The sequence below is a fragment of the Mus musculus genome, chromosome 1 (assembly GCF_000001635.26).
Source record: "Mus musculus strain C57BL/6J chromosome 1, GRCm38.p6 C57BL/6J".
In the NCBI taxonomy this organism is placed as follows: domain Eukaryota; kingdom Metazoa; phylum Chordata; class Mammalia; order Rodentia; family Muridae; genus Mus; species Mus musculus.
The window spans coordinates 69,770,698-69,788,752 of NC_000067.6; the positions used below are offsets into that span (position 1 = coordinate 69,770,698).

Below are 18,055 nucleotides of genomic sequence, written 5' to 3' on the forward strand. Positions count from 1 at the left end.
GAGTCTCCATACGAACGACCACTCTTTCTCGATAGATTTTATTGATAATGCATTTCAAAGGGATTCCTTCAAGAGCTCACATGGCTTCTTTATTGTCTTTATTTTCCATGCTTGTGGAAAATTATATTGTTTTTTGTTCTCCTATGAAGTTTTTTTTTTTTTTTTTTTTTGACAGGGTCTGTTCATATATTCTTAGCTATCCTCAACCTCCATATGTAAACCAGGCTAGCCATGAACTCACAGAGATCCTACTGACTCTTCCTCCTAATTGATGGAAATAAAAGTGTGCACCACCATGCCTAGATACTTATGTGGCTATTTCATTGGAGATATATTATTCAAAAGATGGGAGAAACTGAGACTTATATGATTAAATAAAGGTCAGAATGAAATGCTTAGTATTAAATAACACCAGGCTTTCTTAACACAACCAATGTATCTTTATTGTCAAAAAATTAGAAGGCATGTTTAGATGTTAAAAATACATTCTCACCATTCCATATGGCTGTCATTAAAATCTTCTCGCACATTGTTTTAAAATACAAGTTTCTGGTGGAATAATAGATACTATTATTTACTACATATGTTTCAGTTTTATAAAATATTAGGTACTATGAGAAGGAGAATACAAAAACAACGAATTTATAATTTGCCTTAATATTTAGCATGACCGAAGTATCTACTTTTATAAATTCATTTCAAACAAAGACTTTTCAGCTGTTATAGAACAATTTCCATTGTTTCAGATTTTTGATCAATGCTGACATTTAATTCAGCAACTGTAGTTAATGCAAACATTCTTTATTAATTTCCAAATTCTGTTCAATACACACATGCCACTTTCAGTGTAATGACATGATACTTTGCTCAGTGTTGTGTGGTAAATAATTGCTTGTCCAATTTATGTAGAGCATGGCATTCAACCATTTGTCGCCAAAGCTCTGCACTCTCAGCTGAGTCACCGAGAGTCCTGGCATCTGAGCCTGTTTGTTCAGAGCCCAACTTGAAGATTTATCAAGATGAATAAAAATCCCATGAATCCTTACCTATAAAACAGAGTGGAAGAAAAAGAAACATAAATGTTAATGAAATTGAATTTTTCTTTTGCACAGCTAATTATGAAAGTAATTATAATTAAACCGGAAGGTACTTTTGCTAGTTGAATCTATTATGATTGTGGTCATGTATTTCTGTTTTAAATCATTAAGTTGATAGTTTTTCAGTGAGTCATTTCTTCAGCGGAAACTCAGTGGATCCATGTGGATTGTTGGCTTACAGCAGCATTTTGAGATATCCAACAAAAGGTCTTTATACCCTTAAAATGTCCAACCTCGATTTATCCTAATTTCTCCACTTCACTTCTCTCATAGATCACGGAACCAGTAGAGAATGGATTTCCGATAATAATAACTTTGGCTTTAAAAACAGTTTTGTTTCAAATCATTTGTGTTATTCTGGTAGCCCCTAGACCTGTTGAGTCACCCAACTCCAAGTTTGTATTATGAGGGTCATCCGAGGAACTAAGGAGGAAACATGATAGAGTATATGAATCATTTCTGTCTGATCTTTTCTGTTTGAAATAATTAGGTGCTGTAGAGATCTTGTTCCCATGTGGAAGAGGAATGCACACACAAGGGAAAGATAGGAAGTATCTTTTTTGTTTGTCTGTTTTGTTTTGTTTTTGTTTTTGTTTTGTTTTGGCTGGGACAGAACAGTTCATTTTCACATGGAGAAGGTACCCGTGTTCCCACTTTATTTTCTCAAATAAAGAAGTTCCAGAGACCAGATGCAATCATGTAAGCACATTTTATAATGGAAGCAAGGATCCAGTTGGGCCTCCTAATTCTGTTTTTATGTGCGTACGGTGAGAAGGCACCAACAAACATACAATGTCCTTTTGCGTTCTTTCAGCGATCTTATTTAACTAGTAAAGAAATTTTGAATGGATTGTAGCCCCTTTCCAGTGCTGATTATATTTTAGCAGTCTCTTCTTTAACAGGGAGGGTGCAATGTCTCACTTAAACCTACAAAATGGGAGGTTCTGATACAGTTAAAACGAGTTTCCGAGGCTCCTTAATGAAGAAGTAATCCAGTTTGATGGATGTCTTTATTTCTCTCTTAATCACAGCATGAAAGATTAGCAGCACATGTGTCAGTCTCTTCTTGAGTTAATTACTCAGAAGTTAGACACAAATGCAAGGGTTTACTTTAATTTATTGCTTTGAATTTCAATAAACTTAGGAGAGACAGCATGAGAAACCCCTGTTCGATTCTCAAAAACGTAAGGAATGTTACAGAAGGCTTTCTGTTATAGTTGCCTTCAGGTTTATGTTTTCTGCCAAAGCAACATACATATAATATATACATAAACATAGATAATGTATAACATATACATAAACATATATAGCATATAACAATACGTCAGATAATTGGATTCTCAATATCCTGTTCTTAGCTGTAGTCATTACCTAACGGTTCAAAGAAATAGTGAAGCACTTTTAGATTAATGGTACAGTAGTTATCACAAACTAAAGAAAAGCCTATGTCCTTACACATACATTGATTCACTATTGTAAATGTTATTCATGCCTGTTCCCTTGTACTTGTGTGGGAACAATTTTTGTATTTAAGACAAGATTGCTTTTTTACTTCTCATTGATGTTAACCCTGATGTGATTCAACTCTGAAAAATCCATAATGACCAGGCAGGAGAGTGGTCTTGTGGGTGGGACGTTATTAATTCTCCAGGCAACAGTACATAAATTTAATAAAAAATATGTCTGTAACCAGCTTTTCTAGCATTGTAAATATTTCCATTTGAAATAGAAGAGTATATTTTTATTTGTTTTATTTTTTTTTAAAAGCTTCATTCCTTTATCTATAAGTACCTGACTCCGTGGAAGTAGGAGGAACGCACCCAACACAGTGCATCAATCTGGAGAAGATAGACTGGCAGATAGAGAGCGAGATAGATGGATAGAAAGGCATCCTCGGCATCCAATGAATATGAACTTTACTTCTCATTGGGGTGGAATTTCAGCTACTTGATTGATACCATGGGGACAATTATTTATACAGCTGAGTACAGTCACAGGAATTTAAGTTTGGGTAAATTTAATTGTCTTCTTCATTAACTCTGGTTCCTTAGTTCAATAAGCATAGAGCTTTTAAATTTTAAAGGGTAGATTAAACAAAGCAGAAGGAAATTCATATGCAGAAGCCCTCAAACTTTCAAACAGCACCAACTGTCTCCTGTTAGTAAAAAATGATAACACTTATTTATTTCAGCTTATAGGAGATCCTCTGTGAAAAAGAACCCCAAACACTTAAAAATACAGGATGGGTAGCTGATCACATTTTTCACTGAAGGGGAGGGGGAGAGAAAGGTGCTGCTAATGGTGGTGATGGTGATGATGGTGGTGATGGTGACAGTGGTGATGGTGGTGGTGGTAGCAAAGGTGGTGGGTTGTGATGGTGGCAATGCGTGGTGGGTAGTGATGGTGGTGGTGGTGGTGGTGGTGGTGGTGGTGATGATGGTGGTGAAGATGTTGATGCAGTGTGTATAGATGAAAGAGAAGTCACTTTCTGACTTCTTTTAGAGCAGGTAAATTCTAACACAATGGTGTGATGAAATTAATTTGTATAGTCCAAAGGTCTGCTTGACAATGTCATTTGGCTTTGGGTAGGCAGCTTCTTTACCCCTTTCCTAGTTATTCTTTGAACAAAAGCAGCTCTGTTGCTCAATTTATGATTTAGAGGATATGAGTGTGACACTCTGGGTACTGCAGCTTGAGTATTGGCACAGCCATCTTGGTCATTCAAGAGTGACACAATATTACAGAGTTAGATTGTCAGATTCATTCACATTCAACATCCTTGAGCTGCAAGAAGTCAAACAAATGACTCTTTCTCTGAAGACGACTCTAAACTGTACAGTACAGTTTCCTTAAAACCAAGATGTCACGTGACAGAAGACAACGCTTCACTTTGTTCCTCAGATTATAAGGGGTTATCCAGTGAAGAAGACGAGCTTTTGCTTCTAAGATAAACGAGGCTGAGAAATTAAATGGAACGTTATAAATACCAACTGCTCATAAAGTTGCATATGCAGGGTGGGGTTCTTACAATGGGTGTACAGACAGGGACTTGACTGAAGGCTTATGTTAGAACAGTGTTAATGATAGACACCTTGATTTTAAAATAAATACATATTTCAGAGAAAAATAAGAAAGACTGATGCCTATTGCTCTGTCGTCAGCCCCAGTTTTGTGTTTGTAGGGTCCTCTGTTACTGTGTAGCCTTAAATAATATGATCCTGCAAAATAAGTGAATATTCAGCACTGGGACCTGCTCTTAAGGGAGCATTGTTTAAAATTCCTAAATTTGTTATAGACATTACAACTTAATTTTTAGTGTCTCTGTCTTGTGCATGTGTGTTCACACACGTGCATACATCTGGAGGTCAGAGGACAAGTAGACTTTTTTTCCTTCTGACACCATGGAGACAATTATTTATGCAACAGTGTCTTGTTGGTCTCAGGGATTAAACTCAGGTCCTCAGACTAAGCATCTAGCATCTTCACAAGCTGAATCATGTCATCAGCCCAACATTTCTAATATAAAACATTAAAAAGTAAAACCAACCTAACAAATAATAATAATAATAATAAACCTTTAGCTCATATATACTGCATAAAATAGTAAGTGTCAGGAAACCATAAAATATTTATAATTAGAGAAATTTTGTTATGTGAAAAGCATGGTCATTTGAAAATGTGGCTATGTGTGGCTGGGGAGTGGCTCAGGGGTTAAGAGGCTATGAACCTGTTGGTCTCAACCTCTCGCAGGGAGGGGAGGTCAAATGACTCTTTCACAGGGGTCACCTAAGGCCATGGAAAAACAGATATTTATATCATAATTCATAACAGTAGTAATGTTGCAGTAGCAACAAAATAATTTTATGGCTGAGGTCACCACACACGAGGAATTGTATTAAAGAGATGCAGCATTAGGAAGGTTGCGAACCATTGGATTAGAGAGGACCTGAGTTCAATTCTCAATCACGTGGCTCCCAACTCTCTGTAACTCCCGTTCCAAGGGATCTGATGCCCTCTTCTGGCTGCAGAGGCACAAGGCACTGACATGACAGATGTTTATGCAGTCAAAAATACCAAATTATTTGTATAATTTTTTTTTGTAGTTCATGGATGTTGAATATGAATCTGAGAGTCTGACTTTTTAATAAATATTTATTTATGTGCACATGCAAACATAGAACATATTTATGTACACTCTCTAAAGGGGTTTTGTAAATCTTATGTATTTCATTTTAATTTGTTGCCACTGTTATATTAGCTAATGGCTATGAGGGAAAAAAATAGTAGATTTTCAATAATTACTCGTTGAAGTTTCACCAAAATTGCTTGTTGTTATACACACTTCAAAATAATGCTCAGTGTTTGAGAGCATTTCCAGTTATTTTCAGGTAACGTAATTAATTTTAAAGGCATGTTACTTCTATTATCACATTTTTGTGCTAATGGGACTCAGCATGTCTATCCACAATGTGAAGAAATGTTTTAACTGATAATCCTAGACCAAACGAGGCTCAGCAGGTGAAAGCATTTGACTTGGAAGCCTGATCCTGGATCCAATCTCTGGGACTCATGTAAAGAGGAGAGGGGGGAAACGGACTCCACAGAGCTGTCCTCTGACCTAGATAATAACACTGCTTTTTTTTTTTTTTTTAAGAAAAGAAAAGAAACGAAAAGAAAGGAAAAGAACGTCATTATTGTTAGATTTAAGTAACATCTATTGGCCTTTCCAAATTTATTTCTAGTGTGGGGGAGGGAGGAATGAAGAAAGCTTAGTTGAAGTCAATGCCATAAACCATCTTACATCCTCATTTTCCTTATGTGTTCCATGTCATTTTGTAAGTGGCAATGCTAATCTTCTCAGATAACTTAGGTGCGAACAGTAAATTTCAGTGTGTTAGGGGCCAGACACTTACAAAGCTTCTGAAACAGCATAGGGACTGAGGTCACCTGACTCTGCCTAGTCACATCTGGTAGCAAACACAGCCACTGCCACCTAACAGCTTAAGCGGAAAGGCTAATTTGCAAGGAGTCCCTGGCAGGTTTTCTCCAATGGCCTCTTTAGAAAAGTAGCTGCAAGAGATGTGATCCATTGTAGATCTTACTTAGAAACTTGAGCTCTACTAAAGCAAGTACAATATCTAGCTATCTAGCAAGACACACTATCGAGCTGGCTAAAAATAAGTGAATGGTCAAATTCAGGTAAATATTTTAATATTCAGTTAACAGAAATGATCATACTCAGGTACGTGGGTTTGGCTGAGCTGAGGTAGGTCATGTGTTCCAATGTGTACCACCCCACACATTAGTTGCACAATGGCTTTTACCCCTACAAAATTCAGGCACACACAGTGTCCAGGACAGATGGAGGTCAGGGGATGACTTGAGGATGTCAGGAAGCTCCAGTGAACCTTGGGAGGCCAGACTGAAGTGAGTCCTGAGGCATGGTGGCTGCCACCTTCAAGTGTGTGCTGGTAAGCTCAGCATTTGGGAGGCAGAAGCAGGAAGCTTACAAATTTGAGGCTAGCCTGGGATAGATAGAGAGCTTGGGGCCAGTCTGCGCTATGTGGTACTATCCCATCCAAAAGCAGGAGGTGGCAGGAAGAGTGGGGGAGGGAAGCAATAAGAAAACTTTGTATTGAAAAATGGACCATATTCATCTTGCGTTTTTCCCCACATGACCTTCTTAGCCACAGTGTACTGTTTGTCCCCCTCAGACTGCAATGCCCAGCCCTTGACATTTCAGGTACTGCTGTTTTAAATACTTCATTATTTTCTATTTTTTAAATGAAAGTTTTATTCACATAGTATGTTTTGTTCATGTCTTGCTGCTCCTCCAGCTCTTCCTGCCTACACACCCAACTTCATGTATGTTTTCTGTCTTACAACAACAGTAAATTAAAAAAAAAAAACAGTAATACAAAAGATGCTGAAACAAAACAAAAGCAAAACCAACTACTTGGAGGGTTTGCGTGTGTGTGTCTCTGTGTGTGCGTGTGTGTCAGTGGGGTATGTGTATGTATGTGTATGTGTGTGTGTATGTGTTTGTGTGTGTGACAGGCGTGTATGTGGGTGCATGTATATGTGTGTGGTGTGTGTTGTGGTGTATGTATGTGAAGTGTATGTGTGATGTGTGGTGTGTGTGTGTGATATGTTGTTTTGGTGTGTGTTGTGTATGTTGTGGTATATATGTTGTGTGTGGTATCTGTTTTGGTGTGTGTTGTGTAGTGTGTGTGTATTGTGGTGTGTGATGTGTAGTGTTTGTGTGTGATGTGTGTATGTGTGTGTGTATGTATGTGGGTAGTGATGATGATGGTGGTGGTGGTCAGCTACTCCCAGGCATGGGGTCTGTCCTGGACTGTGACTGAGGGACCTAGTGACACTCCATTGGAGAGAACTGTTTTTCCTTTCAAAGAAACTATCGATGGCTTCTTGGTTAGGGGTGGAACTCTGCCTGTACATCCCCTTTCAATGCTGGGATTTTCTCTGACTGAAACCTGTGAGGGACTTGTGCATGCTGCCACAGTGTCTGTGAGGTCATATGTGCCCAGCCCTTTTGTGTCTAGAAGACACTGTTAGAATCATCCACATGTCTCTTAAAATCTTTTAGACTTCTCTGTAGGTTCCTGAGCTTTGAGAACAGGAGTCTGATGAAGACATCTCATTTAGGATCGAGTGCTCCTACGTCTCTCACTCTCTGCACATTGTCCAATTGTGGCTCTGATGTTAGTTCTTATCTACTGCACACAAAAAAGTATCTCTCTTATGGGAATTGGGCAAGGTACTGACCTATGCATATAGAAATATGTCATTAGGAGTCATTTTGTAGATATATTTCTTTAGCAGAACAGTAGTTGCATATTTGCCCCTGCGCCTGAGATCCATCTAGTCTCAGATTCTTGGCCACTTTATCAGAGTCCATCTCATAGTGTAGGCCTTTTATCCTGGACAGACACCCAAATGACTACATCTTATCACAAAGATACTTGCTCATCCATGTTCATTTGTTGTAGTATTCATGATAGACAGAAAATAAAAACAGCTTTGATTCCATTAATTGATGAACAGGTAACGAATATGAGGTCTGTTTATACAATAAACTATTATTCAGCTATTAAAAAATTAAAATTTACAGGTAAATGGATAGGGCTGGAAACAGTCAACCTGAGTCACGTAACCCAGACTCCAAAAGACAAATGGTGCATATTTTCTTCTCTATGCAGATACTAACTTTTAGATTTTCCATTATGTATGGACAATCCAGATGACCACAGAACTTAGACACATGGATGGGACAGGGGGCTAAGAGGATCTACCAAGGGATAAGAAACCCTCCAGCAGTTATAAAGTGATTCTAGTGGAATTCCAAATAATGGGGGAGATGGAGTCACAACTGGCCATCTCTTGTTACCAAGCAAAACTTCTAGTACCTAGCCTGGGCTACATCCAAATGAGTTATTGGCCAAAGTGGTCCCATGCAAACTTCTAAACAACACAGGACGCTGCCAAGGCAATAGATTGCTCATCACACACTAAAAGCAAGGCTCCATTACCTCATTGAAGAAGGAAAAGGTGAGCTGGTGTCTCATAGATTCTCCACCTAAGTGTTCCAGTGTCTTTAGTATGGGAATGTACATTTCAGGGTACCAGAAGAGAAACAACCATCAAACCAGACATACAACTATTGGTTTATGGTCTGTACTGCCTTCAAAATCTGCTAGGGCAATGGTGGCACAAAGCAGGTGGAGTAACCAACCAATGTCCAATTTGACTTAAGGCCCACTTTACAAGGTGGAACCCATATCTGGCCTGATATAGTTTGGGTGACAAACAATCAGAAACTAGATAGCCAGGAGACCTGGGATAAAACTAAATACTCCTGGTCTAGAAAAATAACATACCAATACATTATTCCTAATGATATTCAGCTATATGTATAGATCAATACCTTAATCAGCCATCACCAGGAAAGCTTCTTCTGCATCAGTGAGGACAAATACAGAGACCCATAGCTAGAAATTACTGACAGAGAGAGAGAGAGAGAGAGAGAGAGAGAGAGAGAGAGAGAGAGAGAGAGATTGGAACACACAGCTCTAATTGGGATGTTTCCATCAAATCCTTTCCCTCAGAGCTCAGAAAACTTTGTGGAAGAGGAGGTGGAAAGAGTGTAAGAGCCAGAGAGGATGAAGAACCAGGAGAACAAGGCCCTGTGAATCAACTGAGCAAAGCTCGTGTGAACTCACAGACTAAGGCAGCAAGCATAGAGCCTACACACGTCTGCACCAGGTCCTCTGCTTATAGATTAAGGCTTTCAGTTTAGTATTTTTAAGGGATTCCTGAATGTGTGAATGAGTGGGTCTCTGAGTCTCATAAGGTCTCTTGAGGTTCTTTTTCTTTTGTTGGATTTCCTTGTTCAACTTCGACGTGACGGCATTTGTTTTGTCTTATTATATTTTGTTTTGTTAATCTTCAATTGTTTTCTCTAGAAGCCCCTTATTTTCTAATGAGAGACAGAAAGACCATGGAACTGGATGGGAGGGGAGGTAGGGAGGAGCTGGGAGGAGTAGAGGGAGGGGACACTGTAATTAGGATTTATTGTACATCTTACTGGGTCCATGGTCAAAAGAAGTCTTATGGCCCCTCCAAACATTGCAGGCAATATATTGTCAAGGCTGTTGGCTGCTCTCCGCAGCCTGAGGTAAGAACCTGTAACCGAGGACAGCATTTGCTTGTGTTATTGAACATAGAGAAGTCAAGCTGGTGACCAGCTAGGCTTTACCCATACTGATTAGCACTCACGGCTCTGGCAGGTACTTTCAACATTACCAACCTAGAAACAGAGTAGATATCATCAATATCACCCAGCTACAAATCCTGCAAAGCACAATAATGATCTGCTTGTAAGATATGCTGGTGCAGTAATGCCCCAAACACTATGAGAGTAACCAACTGCCCCCTCCTCCTTTTTTTTTTTTTTTTGAAAATTTCCTTATTCTCACATCCTATGTGTTGGGTAGATACTGAAGAGCCAGCAAAACATTGGTTAAACAGGCAGAGTTAAATAGAAGGTAGGTAGCAGATGGAGCCCATGCAGGTCGAACAATCTCAAACTCAAGAGAGTTCTGGTGAGAAGAGCTAGCAGAGATTCTAGGCAATCAGGCAGGCCATTTTAGGTCCACGGTGTTTAGAAGAAAGTTTCAAGTGTTAGCAGAGAGTTGGAGGGCTAAATGAGCTCTTTATTTCTTGAATATCTAGCATCCTGGCTGAATACTGTGGCTCAGGCTCTACTCCTGATAAGTAATCCAGCTTGAGGTCAAAGATAAGACTTTGCTCTGAACTTAAGGAAGGCATTACTAATAGCTTTCTATCTGTCACCAAAGATTTGTCCTCAAATCAAATTCTATAAGTCAAAACCTAGTTGGTTGTTGAAAATGACTCACAAACTATTTAGGGATAGGAACAAAGTTAGAACCTGTTTTCAACTTGAAGTCTAAGACCTTTGATACCATGTTCAGAATGAACCAAAAATGAAGACTATCATGTTTAATATTGATTTTTGACAAATTCAACTGTTACTAGCATTTCATAACTATGAATAGAACTAATAATTACTGTCAGATTATTGAGATATTGTGAAACAATTCAATCACATGGGTAGCAAAATATGCATGTGTTTGTCTTTGGAAATACTAATAATTAACTGATTTTCTGAATGCTGTCTATGTCTGTCCTTCTGACTATATAGATCAGGAAATTCAGAGCAGGAAAATTCCATTTTAAGAAAATTATTTAATACAAAATATTTTCATGTATAAATCACATAGATAAAAATTCCTTTTTTTCTTTTTCAAAATTTGACATTAAAAATGCTAAAGATTTTTGGTCATCTTTTAAATGTTGTTATTAATTGTCCTAATTATGAAGTTCTTTGAATCAATAGTTTACATAAAATAAATTTGTATTTTATTAGACAATCTGGCCATTAATTCAAAGGTATTGATCTTCTCTCTGGTAATAATTGCATCTGTAATAGTCCTATTATTGCTTTATAACCTTTAATGTGAGCATTGACATCTTGTTCCACACATGAAATCTTTTTATTCTTGGAATTATTTTACCACAGTCTTGCAGAACTTTCACAAAATGAACAGATTTCAAATTGACGAAAGCTTAACAATGGGGTGTATTTGAAGTTTCCACAAAACTCATCAGAAAATCCATTTGATCATGTCCAGTGTTAGAGTGTGCCTGCACTAGGTAGCTCTAGGCTTTATTTGTTTTTAAGCTGATATAAATAACAGATACACACACACACACACACACACACACACACACACACTCATGCAACCTTTGGACATTCAGTGGCTCATGACATCAGTGCTACACTTTAGTACACTTGCCTCAACTGAAAAAGTAGGGTGGGCATTCTAAGAAGGCGTCTGAAGTGCCTACAGGAAGTGGCATGTGTTGGGAGTTATTATATAACAAAACAATGCCAATTTAATGCTTCCACTACTGGGAAGACAATGGGCCAGGAAATGATTTTGATGAAATACACACGACTGACAGAGGAGTCAGATAATTCACAGGTAAAGAAACATGTCCAGGAAATTATTTAAAGATGTAAAAAGAGAAGGGTAAATATGAGGTGACACCTGTATTCAAGAAAACATTTATGCTGTGTTCTTTGAAAGAATAGCTCTACTGGCAACATCAGCACTAAGAATAAGCAAATACAGATGTCAAGCCTCTAACCTAGGAAGAACCAGGCCCTGCATTTTAATAACGTTCTTTAGGTGGATTGCAAGAACGCTAACGTGAGAGTAAAATTCGGGAAACCTGCTTTTGACATTAACAAGATTAAAATGCACACCTTCAAATGGTCTCAAAATTACTTATGAAAATTTTCTCTCCTGCTTAAACTCTACATTTTAAATGGACACATGTTTGGAGTCTGATTGTGTATTTATTTCATTCCTTGCTTTTTCTTTCACAAGATATATGATCAACAAATTATTTATAAAAGAGTACTAAAGCACCCAGTTACCTAAGACGTGGTTCGTTATAATATTAATGTACAAGACATTTTTTAATGGATTGAATAGCTTTGGGGGAGGTTGCTCTAAGAATCACATCCTCGGTTTTAAATGTGGTCCTGCGCATTATCCTTCAGAAGTTAATCAAGCTTCGAAGTCTTTCTCGAACTAGGCACTAGTGCCACAGATGTGTTCAGTTTCTGTAAAGGAATTGAACCACGTGATCATGTGAACAATTTTGTAAGGATAATAGTTTCAAGTAAAGTTTCTCAAGCCAATAAACATGTGTTCTTAATAACACTTTAATATGAAATTCTGTTATATAAAAATGATGCCAATTTAACAATGTATCCACTACAGGCAAGGGTCTCAGAGACTTTATCTCAAACGGCCAGAATCAAAGAAATGTTTTGGAAAGTGTCTCTGATGTGACTTAAGACGAGGATAAAATAGTCTTTATGGTTTACTTATCTCGGCACACCCATCTACCATGCATGGTATATTACAGCCCCAAGATCTTTCCATTTAATTTAGTTTTATTTTAATTTTCTCATTATCCAGCTTAACACAGTTTACCCAGTTGTCTTTGCTGCAGACACTTTTCAGTACTATCCAGAGAACCAAAGTCCACCACTGGGAGCAAAACGATGTCATAGCCACGGATGACATCATGCCCATGGACATTCAAAGAGCAAGCTATTAGCTTGGAAAGTAGTCTTCAAAGTGAGTTCCAAAATGATTTTGGACAAAAAGGATATATATCTTTTTAAAGAATATAGGCTGTCCTTAAACATTTGTTCTTACAGTTTCCATTTGCCAGGTTTGGTGACCCATGCTGTATCCCAGTGCTTCAGAGGGGCTGGCAAAGTACCAATGGTTCAAGGCCACCTTTGACTAAATAAGAAATGTGAAGTCAGTCTGGGCTATGTGAAATCCTACATCAAGGAGACAAAGAAAACTATAAAAACCAGACAAATAATCAAGGTTTCATATTCATTAAGGCTTAGGAAATTCTTACATATTTGCCAAGATACTTGTTTTATTGTCTCAAAAATATGTCATATGACTGAAGGAGGTAGAAAAATCTCAAATTCAAATGGTGCACCTTTCTCTTTTAATTCAAGATGAACCCTTGAGGCATAGGATAAAATAAGATTAAATTGATTACTATAAAAATGATAGAAGGTTCTAGGTCAAGTTGGTTATTGGAAACAAAGTCACTATCATGTTTCATCAACTCTCAGGACCCATTGCCAAGGGTTTTCATTATACACAGGGCATGAAGCACTTTATAAATCATGGGATCTGTTGACATTCAATTACATTCTGCCTTATTAATAAGAACTGTGGAATGTTTTCAGGTGTCTGCTCACCATAAAACCAGCCTTTCCTTTCACAAGGCTTCTCTTTCCCACATGAAAAATTTTCGTATAGTGCATTTAAGCATCTAAGGTACAAATCCTGATAATTTTGAAATGTTTAAAACTGTAATTTTCCTAGAACCTTCAAAATCAGCACCTGCCCATGTGCTCAGGAGCTGACTCACCGGTTCAAATGTGAAGAAAGACTTTGTTTCCCCCAAGAACACCCAGTCCACACATACCTCTATTTTCCGTGCATTTTTTATGAGTCTGTCCAGAGCGTCTGTAGAATACTTTGGAAGCTTTCAGGAGGCGGACTGCCTGTCCGCAGTCTTGTAACTGTCAAGTCACTGTCTCATCAGAACTAAATCCCGCTGAATGACAAGAGTCTATATATTGTCACTCACTCCCTTGTAATGAGGATTCATCTTCCTTTCTATTATAGACATTATTTTCCAACGGAAGGATTCTTATATATGGCTTTCGGATCAGCGTTCTGAAGCACCAGCCACAGGCTTGTTAGCTCTCAAGCACGGACTCTGGGGCTGTGGTTAAATCCCTGTGCATACTTGGAAAAGTATTACTGTTGTTATTGTTCTTAACATAACTGTCCTTATGTTTACTCCTTATGGATCCTGGTTATTGGGAGCTAAAAAATTCTCTCTATAATTTTGCAAACAGTAGAAGAGAGGGTGCACGTGACAGACATTTTCAAGACTACTCTAGATTTTATGAACCATTGCTATGAAGTACATGACATTTTGAGATCAGTAAACATTAGGGTCTTCTACATATCCATAGATATGTAAACATATACCCATGCCTGAAGTAGCTCGTATTTATGTAGGAGTAAATATTTTAATTGAATTAGATCTCAAATAATCTGTTTTTTAAAAAAGTACTTGAGGCCAGCCTGGTCTACAGAGTGAGTTCCAGGACAGCCCAGGACTGCACAGAGAAATCCTGTCTCGAAAAACAAAAACAAAAACAAAAACAAAAACAAAAAAAACAAAAACAAAACAAACAAACCCAATCCAAATAAACAAACAAACAAAAAAGGAAAACAACGTACTTCAAACCTCTCATGTTCACTAATTCCTTAAGGTAGAAATATTTATATATGGCCACAAGGCGGCGCTAATGATCTGCGAATGTCAGTAATGTACTACAGCTATAAAGTAATTTGGCAATTATGTGTACATGTTGAATTATTTGCTTCTGCTGCTGCTATCAACATATTTCTCGGCAATAAATACCAAATTTTGCAATAAGAATAAAATAAATTTCTTTCAATGCCCACAATACAATATTGTGCTTTCTTTAGAAAAAAATATTTTTCTACACAGAAATCCTTTAATGTCTCCACTTTAAATGCTTGCTACTGTTCTAAGCACTCAATACATATGTTTTTAAAGAAGTAAATAATAATTGTCTGAAGTCCAATTTAAGAAATGCAGTGGAGCTGTAAAAGTAGCTAAGGAGGTACAACACTTGTCATGTATGTCTGAAGACGTATTTAATCCCTAGATGGAAGGAGAGACCTGACTGGACAAACTTAAACACACACACACACACACACACATACACACACACACACACACACACACACACACACACATCACATCACATCACACCGCACACACTAATAATACATAAATAAAACCACTGCTAATGCCTAATTCATTTTCTATGAAATATGACATTTTTATCAGAGACAAAAGTAGTGGTTATTCTTTTCATGTCAATGAGTGGCCTTGAATAAACTTTTCTTTTTCTTCTTCTTCTTCTTCTTCTTCTTCTTCTTCTTCTTCTTCTTCTTCTTCTTCTTCTTCTTCTTCTTCTTCTTCTTCTTCTCCTTCTCCTTCTCCTTCTCCTTCTCCTTCTCCTTCTCCTTCTCCTTCTCCTTCTCCTTCTCCTTCTCCTTCTCCTTCTCCTTCTCCTTCTCCTTCTCCTTCTCCTTCTCCTTCTCCTTCTCCTTCTCCTTCTCCTTCTCCTTCTCCTTCTCCTTCTCCTTCTCCTTCTCCTCCTCCTCCTCCTCCTCCTCCTCCTCCTCCTCCTCCTCCTCCTCCTTCTCCTTCTCCTTTTCTCCTTCTCTCTCTCTCTCTCTCTCTCTCTCTCTCTCTCCCTCTCCCTCTCCGTCTCCGTCTCCGTCTCTATCTCTGTCTCTGTCTCTCTTTTAAACTTTTGGTTGAGACAGAGTTCCCCATTATGTACCCCAAAGTCCATGCTGATCGGGACTCAAAACGTCTTGCCTCACACAAACTGGGCCACAGTGCCTAATACAATTCTCCATTGCATCCCTCAATATATAAAGCCCAGAGAGAGTGTGCTCAAAGATAACAACCATTAGAAGATTTCCAGATGGTAAAAATTTCAGAATTTGAGGGGATTAAAGATTATACTTGGTTTGAATTTTAAAACAGGTAATTATTTTCAACCTTTGACTTTGTATACAAATGCAGAAATCACTACTGCAATTTCATCAAGAGATACCACGAGTGCTTTTTTTTTTACTTCCAGATTAAAAATGCAAAGAGCTTACCGAGGAAGGCTGGCACTCCTGGCCTTAAAACTGTGCAGTTTAATGAATCCCAGGGTGTTACTAACATGCAGAAAAACTTGCTTATTTCCTCTTCCTCTGCCCCAGTGCTCCCACACAGTAGGGGTCAAAGTACCATCCCTTTGCAGAGGAGAATTCCGGAGGGTTCCAGGTCCCCATAAACTGAGCAAGTATTCTGTCAATATTGACTCATCTGTAGAAGGTCCTGTGAGCAAAGCAGAGAGAAGCCTTTGAGCTAAACCTGGTGTGTTAACACTCCCCAAACAAATATGGTTGCCCTTGGACAACTCCACTGCGCCCCTGCCCTCCAAGAGTGCCCGCATCAGAGAGTACCTTACACGCTTCCCTGTGGAGACCCTTCAACGACTTCCTGAGATGAAAAGCTGCCCTTCCCTGAGCCTGTGCTCTTACTGGAGTTTATCTTTCTACAGTGTTTTTTTCTATGATCATAGACAACCCGAGGGAATGTGTATTTGTGGGCCCCTGGATTGCGTTCACTCTGAAACCGGTCTGTACATCAGGGAGGTTAAAGAAGCCAAGCGCCTTCAAGTCGAGACTGGAAAATTGTCACCATCAGCCCTGTTTAATCAGAATGTCCTCATGACTAATAGTCTATGGTAATACAAGTTTCCTTTGACATTGGAAGATTTAAGTGAGGATTTCTTCTTTGTGACAGCTGGTGGCAACGATCTCATCGTGCGAATAGAAACTGACCTTCCAAGCTCTGGGACCGTGGGTACGATGGGAGGACCTCACACAGAGAGCGGATCTGGATGTTGCCTTCAGGCTACGAGTCTGACGTCTGGGCTAGGACTCCACAAACACTGTGAGCATCGCTGATTTAGGTGTCTGGACTTTGTCCCGACTTTCAACCTGGGCTACGAGTTCCAACTGGCTGGTCTCACGAGACAATCCTTCTCTGTCACACACTGCTTGCCTGCATACCTTACTGCTTGCTCTTCAGAGAGTTGTTCTGACTTCCCTGGGTCACTGTCTGGTCATTGCAACCTGGAGATTTAGTTAAATGTTTCAACATTGACTTCAGTCACTCCCGGGGCTGACAAATCCCAGACCACCCGTTCTTGAAGGCCATCACTCATCTCCAAATCTTGTTGAAATGAATTATGTGACTCTTCACAGCTGTCACACCTCGCTACCTATCTGTTTAAGCACCATCTTTCTGCGTGGTGGAGTTCCTTGCATGGCTGCCCTGTGCCCATAGTAGTAGGTCTATTCTCTCCTAGCTCCAGAACTGACCGCCTCTTTCTACTCCAGCATCAAAACCCAAACTCAGAAGTGTTGTTCTTACTTTTTCTGGGGTCATCACCTGTAAACAAGGGCTTTCTCTACTCGGGCATCTTTGTTCATCTCGGTGGCTGCTTTGTCTTAGTTTCAAGACAGATCTTACTTCCCTGGGTTATTTTCTGATGTCTTAAACTAGTTTTAATCCAGGGTGCAAGTTACTGATAAGATGGGAGCCAGTTACAGATCAGTAACTGAATTAGGTCTCCTGTCTGCCTTTTGTGTTACGGAAATGGGAGTGTTGGTTTTCCTCTAGAGAAGTTGACATCTAAGTGGATTCTCATAGGCCATTCACTGAGAATATCCTCTTAGTAGTAGGAAAAAAATAATTGGTAGGAAACAACAACTTTGACACTCTTGGACTTTCTACTGTAGCGTAGAACAGATGTATCACCACGGGAGATGATGCTAGGGACCAGGATATAAACAGAACCGAGATGAGAAAGACACGGAGCTGGTAGCTCACTTGTTTACGTCAACTTCTATGACCTGCAGGCTTGGGGGAGGGTCCTGCAAGGATGCACAAAAAATAAATTTGTATTATTAGTATTCCTGCATTCCCGAGTAATGTTTTTGCCCGAGGTTAGAAACATTAGGGAAAATCAAAGAAATCGCTGACTTGGGAAGATTCCTGAGGCACAAAGACCTGGTCTGGAATGATGAAAACATGTATGCCTCCTCGGGCAGCAAGCAAGAGATGCG

The 18,055-nt window shown here is 38.9% G+C and overlaps 1 long non-coding RNA gene across 2 annotated transcripts; it reads right to left on the reverse strand.

The window, feature by feature from the left end:
• Nucleotides 1-421: 421 nt before the first annotated feature.
• Nucleotides 422-16,892, reverse strand: Gm29822. 2 transcript variants are annotated; one of them, XR_865497.2, is made up of 4 exons: nucleotides 16,766-16,892; nucleotides 16,034-16,256; nucleotides 12,935-13,024; nucleotides 11,010-12,330 (listed from the first exon to the last, which is right to left on the reverse strand). It is a non-coding gene; the product is annotated as a predicted gene, 29822 (long non-coding RNA). The 2 variants fall into 2 exon arrangements; XR_373478.2 differs by lacking the exons at nucleotides 11,010-12,330; nucleotides 12,935-13,024 and adding an exon at nucleotides 422-1,046.
• Between the last annotated feature and the right edge of the window lie 1,163 nt (nucleotides 16,893-18,055).